We start from the raw sequence: 10,004 nt of genomic DNA, 5'->3' as shown, positions 1-10,004 counted from the left end.
CACCCGCTGGGGTGGGCGGGGGCTGGGAGCTGAGGCTCGGAATTCGGTCGGGTTGCAGGGAGAGGACGGGGGTTGGCGGCGTGAACACAGCCTGAAGGGGGCTAGTGTGCCACAGCTAGCTGGGAAGGAGTCCAGGAAAAAGTCTGGACCTGCCGAAGAGACAAGAGACTTTTTCTTCCTTCTTTGTTTCCTGGTGAGAGAAGAGAGGGGATTAAGAGTGCCACTTAAAGGAGCTCCAGAGACGGGCGCGAGCCACGGCTATCAGCACGGACCACAGAGACGGGCATGAGACACTAAGGCTGCTGCTGCAGCCACCAAGAAGCCTGTGTGCAAGTACAGGTCATGATCCACACCACCGCTCCCAGGAGCCTGTGCAGCCCGCGACTGCCAGGGTCCTGTGATCCAGGGACAACTTCCCCGGGAGAACACACAGTACATCTCAGGCTGTTGCAACGTCACGCCGGCCTCTGTCACTGCAGGCTCACCCCGCATCCGGACCCCTCCCTCCCCCTGGCCTGAGTGAGCCAGAGCCCCCAAATCAGCTGTTCATTTAACCCCATCCTGGCTGAGCGAAGAAAAGATGCCCTCAGGCGACCTACACACAGAGGCGGGTCCAAATCCAAAGCAGAACCCCGGGAGCTGTTCAAACAAAGAAGAGAAAAGGAAATTTCTCCCAGCAGCCTAAGGAGCAGCGGATCAAAGCTCAACAATCAACTTGATGTACCTGCATCTGTGAAATACCTGAATAGACAATGAATCATCCCAAATTGAGGAGGTGGACTTTGGGAGCAAAGATATATTTTTCCCCCCTTTTTCTCTTTTTGTGAGTGTGTATGTGTATGCTTCTGTGTGTGATTTTGTCTGTATAGCTTTGCTTTTACCATTTGTCCTAGTGTTCTGTCCGTCCGTTTTTTTTTTCTTTTTAAAATTTTTTTCATAATAATTACTTTTTATTTTAATAACTTTATCTTATTTTACTTTATTTTATTATTTTATCTTCTTTCTTTCCTTCTTTCTATTTTTTCTCCCTTTTATTCTGAGCCGTGTGCATGAAAGGCTCTTGGTGCTCCAGCCAGGCATCAGGGCTGTGCCTCTGAGGTGGGAGAGCCAACTTCAGGACACTGGTCCACAAGAGACCTCCCAGCTCCATGTAATACGAAATGTCAAAAATCTCCCAGAGATCTCCATCTCAACTACAAGACCCACCTTCACTCAACGACCAGCAAGCTACAGTGTTGGACACCCTATGTCAAACAACTAGCAAGATCGGAACACAACCCCATCCATCAGAAGAGAGGCTGCCTAAAATCATAATAAGATCAGAGACACCCCAAAACACACCACCAGACATGGACCTGGCCACCAGAAATACAAGATCCAGCCTAATCCACCAGAACACAGGCACTAGTCCCCTCCACCAGGAAGACTACACAACCCGCTGAACCAACCTTAGCCACTGGGGACAGACACCAAAAACAACGGGAATTACAAACCTGCAGCCTGTGAAAAGGAGACCCCAAACACAGTAAGTTAAGCAAAATGAGAAGACAGAAAAACACACAGCAGATGAAGGAGCAAGGTAAAAAACCACCAGACCTAACAAATGAAGAGGAAATAGGCAGTCTACCTGAAAAAGAATTCAGAATAATGATAGTAAAGATGACCCAAAATCTTGGATATAGAATGGAGAAAATACAAGAAATGTTTAAGAAGGACCGAGAAGAACTAAAGAGCAAACAAACAGTGATGAAGAACACAATAAATGAAATTAAAAATTCTCTAGAAGGGATTAATAGTGAAATAACTGAGGCAGAATAACAGATAAGTGACCTGGAATATAAAATATTGGAAATAAGTACTGCAGAGCAGAATAAAGAAAAAAGAATGAGAGGAATTGAGGACAGCCTCAGAGACCTCTGGGACAACACTAAATGCACCAACATTCAAATTATAAGGGTACCAGAGAAGAAGAGAAAAAGAAAGGTACTGAGAAAATATTTGAAGAGATTATAGTTGAAAACTTCCCTAATATGGGAAAAGAAATATTTAATCAAGTTGACAAAGCACAGAGAGTCCTGTAAAGGATAAATCCAAGGAGAAGCATGCCAGGACACATATTAATCAGATCAAGCCTCTTAGATAGACTCAACCACCAGAGGGCAGACAACAGAAGCAAGAAAAACTATAATCCTGCAGCCTGTAGAACAAAAACCACATTCACAGAAAGATAGACAAGATGAAAAAGCAGAGGGCTACATACCAGATGAAGGAACAAGATAAAACGGCAGAAAAACAACTAAATGAAGTGGAGATAGGCAACCTTCCAGAAAAAGAATTCAGAATAATGATAGTGAAGATGATCCAGGACCTCGGAATAAGAATGGAGGCAAAGACCGAGAAGATGCAAGAAATGTTTAACAAAGACCTAGAAGAATTAAAGAACAAACAAACAGAGATGAAAAATACAATAACTGAAATGAAAACTACACTAGAAGGAATCAATAGCAGAATAACTGAGGCAGAAGAACGGATAAGTGACCTGGAAGACAGAATGGTGGAATTCACTGCTGCAGAACAGACTAAAGAAAAAAGAATGAAAAGAAATGAAGACAGCTTAAGAGACCTCTGGGACAACATTAAACACAACAACATTCACATTATAGAGGTCCCAGAAGGAGAAGAGAGAGAGAAAGGACCAGAGAAAATATTTGAAGAGATTATAATCGAAAACCTCCCTAACACGGGAAAGGAAATAGCCACCCAAGTCCAGGAAGCACAGTGAGTCCCATACAGGATAAACCCAAGGAGAAACATGCCGAGACACATAGTAATCAAACTGGCAAAAATTAAAGACAAAGAAAAATTATTGAAAGAAGCAAGGGAAAATGACAAATAACATACAAGGGAACTCCCATAAGGTTAACAGCTGATTTCTCAGCAGAAACTCTACAAGCCAGAAGGGAGTGGCATGATATACTTAAAGTGATGAAAGGGAAGAACTTACAACCAAGATTACTCTACCCGGCAAGGATCTCATTAAGATTTGATGGAGAAATCAAAAGCTTTACAGACAAGCAAAAGCTAAGAGAATTCAGCACCACCAAACCAGCTCTACAACAAATGCTAAAGGAACTTCTCTAAGTGGGAAACAAAAAAGAAGAAAAGGACCTACAAAAACAAACTCAAAACAATTAAGAAAATGGTCATAGGAACATACATATCGATAATTACCTTAAACGTGAATGGATTAAATGCTCCAACCAAAAGACACAGGCTTGCTGAATGGATACAAAGACAAGACCCATATATATGCTGTCTACAAGAGACCCACTTCAGACCTAGGGACACATACAGACTGAAAGTGAGGGGATGGAAAAAGATTCCATGCAAATGGAAATCAAAAGAAAGCTGGAGTAGCAATACTCATATCAGATAAAATAGACTTTAAAATAAAGAATTTTACAAGAGACAAGGAAGGACACTACATAATGATCAAGGGATCAATTCAAGAAGAAGATATAACAATTATAAATATATAGGCACCCAACATAGGAGTACCTCAATACCTAAGGCAACTGCTGACAGCTATAAAAGAGGAAATTGACAGTAACACAATAATAGTGGGGGACTTTAACACCTCACTTACACCAATGGACAGATCATCCAAAATGAAAATAAATAAGGAAACAGAAGCTTTAAATGACACAATAGACCAGATAGATTTAAATGATATCTATAGGACATTCCATCCAAAAACAGCAGATTACACTTTCTTCTCAAGTGCGCACAGAACATTCTCCAGGATAGATCACATCTTGGGTCACAAATCAAGCCTCAATAAATTTAAGAAAATCGAAATCATATCAAGCATCTTTTCTGACCACAACGTTATGAGATTAGAAATCAACTACAGGGAAAAAACGTAAAAAACACAAACACATGTAGGCTAAACAATACGTTACTAAATAACCAAGAGATCACTGAAGAAATCAAAGAGGAAATCAAAAAATACCTAGAGACAAATGACAATGAACACAAGACGATCCAAAACCTATGGGATGCAGCAAAAGCAGTTCTAAGAGGGAAGTTTATAGTTATACACGCCTACCTCAAGAAACAAGAAAAATCTCAAGTAAACAATCTAACCTTACACCTAAAGGAACTAGAGAAAGAAGAACAAACAAAACCCAAAGTTAGCAGAAGGAAAGAAATCATAAAGATCAGAGTGTAAATAAATGAAATAGAAACAAAGAAAACAATAGCAAAGATCAATAAAACTAAAAGCTGGTTCTTTGAGAAGATAAACAAAATTGATAAGCCATTAGCCAGACTCATCAAGAAAAAGAGGGAGAGGACTCAAATCAATAAAATTAGAAATGAAAGAGGAAAGTTACAAAGGATACCGCAGAAATACAAAACATCCTAAGAGATTACTACAAGCAACTCTACGCCAATAAAATGGACAACCTGGAAGAAATGGACAAATTCTTAGAAAGGTATAACCTTCCAAGACTGAACCAGGAAGAAACAGAAAATATGAACAGACCAATCACAAGTAATGAAATTGAAACTGTGATTAAAAATCTTCCAACAAAAAAAAGTCCAGGACCAGATGGCTTCACAGGTGAATTCTATCAAACATTTAGAGAAGAGCTAACACCCATCCTTCTCAAACTCTTCCCAAAAATTGCAGAGGAAGGAACACTCCCAAACTCATTCTATGAGGCCACAATCACACTGATACCAAAACCATACAAAGATACTACAAAAAAAGAAAATTACAGACTAATATCACTGATGAATATAGATGCAAAAATCCTCAACAAAATAGTGGCAAACAGAATCCAACAACACATTAAAAGGATCATACACCACAATCAAGTGGGATTTATCCCAGGGATGCAAGGATTCTTCAATATATGCAAATCAATCAATGTGATACACCATATTAACAAATTGAAGAATAAAAACCATATGATCATCTCAATAGATGTAGAAAAAGCTTTTGACAAAATTCAACACCCATTTATGATAAAAACTCTCCAGAAAGAGGGCATAGAGGGAAACTACCTCAACATAATAAAGGTCATATACGACTAACACACAGCAAACATTATTCTCAATGGTGAAAAACTGAAAGCATTTCCTCTAAGATCAAGAACAAGGCAAGGATGTCCACTCTCACCACTATTATTCAACATAGATTTGGACGTCCTAGCCATGGCAATCATCGAATAAAAAGAAATGAAAGGAATACAAATTGCAAAAGAAGCAGTAAAATTGTCACTGTTTGCAGATGATATGATACTACACATAGAGAATCCTAAAGATGCCACCAGAAAACTACTAGAACTTATCAATGAATTTGGTAAAGTTGCAGGATAAAAAATTAATGCACAGAAATCTCTTGCATTCCTATACACGAATGATGACATATCTGAAAGGGAAATTAAGGAAACACTTCCATTTAGCATTGCAACACAAAAATTAAAATACCTAGGAATAAACCTACCTATGGAGACAAAAGACCTGTATGCAGAAAACTATAAGACACTGATGAAAGAACTTAAACATGATACCAACAGATGAAGAGATATACCATGTTCCTGGATTGGAAGAATCAATACTGTGAAAATGACTATACTACCCAAAGCAATGTACAGATTCAATGCAATACCTATCAAATTACCAATGACATTTTTTACAGAACCAGAAGAAAAAATCTTAAAATTTGTATGGAGACACAAAAGACCTCGAATAGCCAAAGCAGTCTTGAGGGGAAAAAAATGGAGTGGGAGGAATAACACTCCCTGACTTCAGACTATACTACACAGTTACAGTAATCAAAACAATATGGTACTGGCACAGAAACAGAAACATAGATCAATGGAAAAAGATAGAAAGCCCAGAGGTAAACCTATGCACCTATGGTCAACTCATCTATGACAAAGGAGGCGAGGATATACAATGGAGAAAAGACAGTCTCTTCAATAAGTGGTGCTGGGAAAACTAAACAGCTAAATGTAAAAGAATGAAAATAGAACACTCCCTAACATCATCCACAAAAATAAACTCAAAATGGATTAGAGACCTAAAAGTAAGACTGGATATTATAAAACTCATAGAGGAAAACAAAGGAAGAACACTCTTTGACGTAAATCAGAGCAAGATCTTTTTAGATCCACCTCATAGAGTAATGGAAAAAAAAACCAAAAACAAATAAATGGTACCTAATGAAACTTCAAAGCTTTTGCACAGCAAAGGAAACCATAAACAAGACGAAAAGACAACACTCAGAATGGAAGAAAATATTTGCAAATGAAGCAACTGACCAAGGATTAATCTCCAAAATTTATAAGCAGCTCATGCACCTCAGTATGAGAAAAACAAACAACCCAATCTAAAAATGGGCAGAAGATCTAAATAGACAGTTCTCCAAAGAAGATATACAGATTACCAACAAACACATGAAAGAAGGCTCAACATCATTAATCATTAGAGAAATGCAAATCAAAACTACAATGAGATATCATCTCACACCAGTCAGAATGGCCATCATCAAAAAATCTACAAACAGTAAATGCTGGAGAAGGTGTGGAGAAAAGGGAACCCTCTTGCACGACCCAGCAATCCCACTACTGGGCATATACCCTGAGAAAACCATAATTCAAAAGGAATCATGTATCAAAATATTCATTGCAGCTCTATTTACAATAGCCAGGACATAGAAGCAAGCTAAGTGTCCATCAACAGATGAATAAATAAAGAAGATGTCACAAATATATACAATGGATATTACTCAGTCATAAAAAGAAACGAAATTGAGTTATTTGTAGTGAGGTGGATAGAACTGGAGTCTGTCATACAGAGTGAAGTAAGTCAGAAAGAGAAAAACAAATACCGTATGCTAACACAAATATATGGAATCTAAGGGGAAAAAATGGTCATGAAGAACCTAGGGACAAGATGGGAATAAACACACAGACCTACTAGAGAATAGACTTGAGGATATGGGGAGAGGGAAGGGTAAGCTGTGACAAAGTGAGAGAGTGGCATGGACATATAGACACTACCAAACGTAAAATAGACAGCTAGTGGGAAGCAGCCACATAACACTGCTATGGGAGTGCTCTGGAAGATCAGCTCAGTGCTTTGTGACCACCTAGAGCGGTGAGATAGGGAGAGTGGGTGGGAGGGAAATGCAAGAGGGAAGAGATATGGGAACATATGTATATGTCTAACTGATTCACTTTGTTTTAAAGCAGAAACTAACACACCATTGTAAAGCAATTATAATCCAATAAAGATGTTAAAAAAAATAAAAATAAAGAAAGAAACTCTCCACAAAGTAAGCATAGTGGGAACCTACCTCAACATACTAAAGGTCATATATGAAAAACCCACAGCCAGCATTATTCTGAAGGGTGAATAACTGAAACCATTTCCTTTAAAATCAGGAACAAGACAAGGTTTCCCACTCTCATCAGTATTATTCAACATTGATTTGGAAGTTTTAGCCACAGCAATCAGAGGAGAAAAAAAATGAAAGGAACCAAATCGAAAAAGAATAAATAAAATTGTGAGTGTTTTGGAATGGCATGATACTATACATAAGGTTTCGAAAAGGGACTACCAGAAAACTATGAGAGCTAATCAGTGAATTTCCTGAAGTAGCAGGATACAACATGAATGCACAGAAATATCTTGCATTCCTGTACAGTAATGAAGAAAAATCTGAGAGAGAAACTAAGGAAACACACTACTTTCCATTGCATAAAAAAGAATAAAATACCTATGAAGAAACCTACCTATGAAGACAAAATGGATTAAAGACCAAAAATGGAGGACCAAACAGTTTAAAACTCTTTGTGAAAAACCTAGGCAGAACACTCTATGACATAAATCACAGCAAGATCCTGCTGACCTACCTACTAGTGAAATGGAAATGAAAACAAAAATAAACAAATGAAACCAAATGAAAATTAAAATCTTTCACCCAGGAAAGGAAATCATGCAGAATACAAAAAAGAAAGCCTCAGAATGGGAGAAAATATTTGCCAAATAAGCAACTGACAAAATATTAATCTCCAAAATATATAAGAATCACATGAAGCTCCATATCCGAAAAGCAAACAACCCAATCCAAAATTGGGCAGATGAGCTAAATAGACATTTCTCCAAATTACATATACAGATGGCAAAGTAACACAGGAAGGGGTTCTCAACATCACTAATAATAAGAGAAATGCAAATCAAAAAGAAAATGCTGTATCACCACACACTACACAAATTAGCCATATTCAAACAATGTATAAACCATAAATGCTGGAGTGGGGGTGGAGAAAAGGGAACCCTCTTGCACTCTTGGTGGGAATGTAAATAGTTACAGCCACTATGGAGTAAAGTATGGAGTTTCCTTTAAAAATCAATATTCACTACTACCATATGCCCCAGCACTCCCAATACTGGGCATAATCCAGAGAAACCCATAATTCAGAAAATATGTAATACCACAATGTACATTGCAGCACTGTTTACAATGGCAAGGACAGGGAAGCAATCTAAGGGTCCATTGAGAGAGGAATGGATAAAGAAATTGTGGCACATGTATACAGTGGATTATTACTAAGCCCTAATAGGAAAAGAAACTGAATTATTTGTAGTATGCTGGATGAACTTAGTGTCTGTCATACACAGTGAGGTAAGGTAGAAAAAGAAAAATAAATACTGTATGCTAACACATATAATGGAAACTAAAACATCAGCCAGAAAAATGGTTGTGATGAACCTAGGGGCAGGACAGTAATACAGACACAGACATAGAGAATGGGCTTGAGGACACGAAGTGAAAGAGTAGGATAGAAATATGTTCACTTCCCAGTGTAAACCAGGTAGTTCATGGGAAGCAGCTGCATAGCACAGGGAGATCAGTTTGGTGCTTTGTGACTACCCAGAGGGCTGGCATAGGGAGTGTGGGAGACAGAGGAAAAGGGAGATGTGAAAGGGGGATATTGGTATACGTATAGCTGATTCCATTTGTTATACAACAGGAATTAACACAGCATTGTAAAGTAATTATACTCCAATAAAGATGTTTATAAAATTATCATGCCAGAAAGGAATGAAATAGAAACTAAGAAAACAATAGCAAAGATCAATGAAACTGAAAGTTGGTTTATTTAGAAAATTAAGAAAATTGATAATTCTTTGGTTAGACTAATCAAGAGAAAAAGGAAGAGGACTGAAATCAGTATAATTAGAAATAAAAAATGAGAAATTAAAATGGACAACCCAGAATTCCCAAGGATTCTAAGAGACTATGCGAAAGGCTATATGCCAATATCATGGAAAATGAGGAAGAGATGGAAACATTCATACGAGGATACAACCATGCAGGAGTGAACCAGAGATAAATAGAAAAGATAAACCAATCAATTACAAGTGATGAAATTGAATCTCTGAGTTAAACTCTTCCAAAAAACAAAAGTCCAAGTGGATGGATTCACAGGAAAATGCTATCCAACATTTAGGGAAGATCTAACATCCATTCTTCTCAAATCCTTCCAAAAACTGCACACAGAGGAGCACTCCCAAATTCGTTCTTACAGGCGACCACCACCCTGATACCAAAAGCAGACATAGATATCACAAAATGGTAATTACAGACAATTATCATTGATGAACATAGATGCAAAATCCTTAACCAAAAACTAGCATAGAGAATCTAACAAAACTTTTAAAAGGATCAAACACGAAGATCAAATGGAATTTTTCCGAGGGATGCAAGGATTCTTTAATAAACGACCATCAATCCATGTGACACAGGCAATCAACAAACTGACGTATGAAAAACATAAGATAGGGGCTTCCCTGGTGGCACAGTGGTTGAGAGTCTGCCTGCCAGTGCAGGGGACACGGGTTCAAGCCCTGGTCTGGGAAGATCCCACATGCCGCGGAGCAACTAGGCTCGTGAGCCACAATTACTGAGCCTGCGCATCTGGATC

Source organism: Eubalaena glacialis (genome assembly GCF_028564815.1).
Source record: "Eubalaena glacialis isolate mEubGla1 chromosome Y unlocalized genomic scaffold, mEubGla1.1.hap2.+ XY SUPER_Y_unloc_1, whole genome shotgun sequence".
In the NCBI taxonomy this organism is placed as follows: domain Eukaryota; kingdom Metazoa; phylum Chordata; class Mammalia; order Artiodactyla; family Balaenidae; genus Eubalaena; species Eubalaena glacialis.
Note: the sequence above shows the minus strand (reverse complement) of the source record.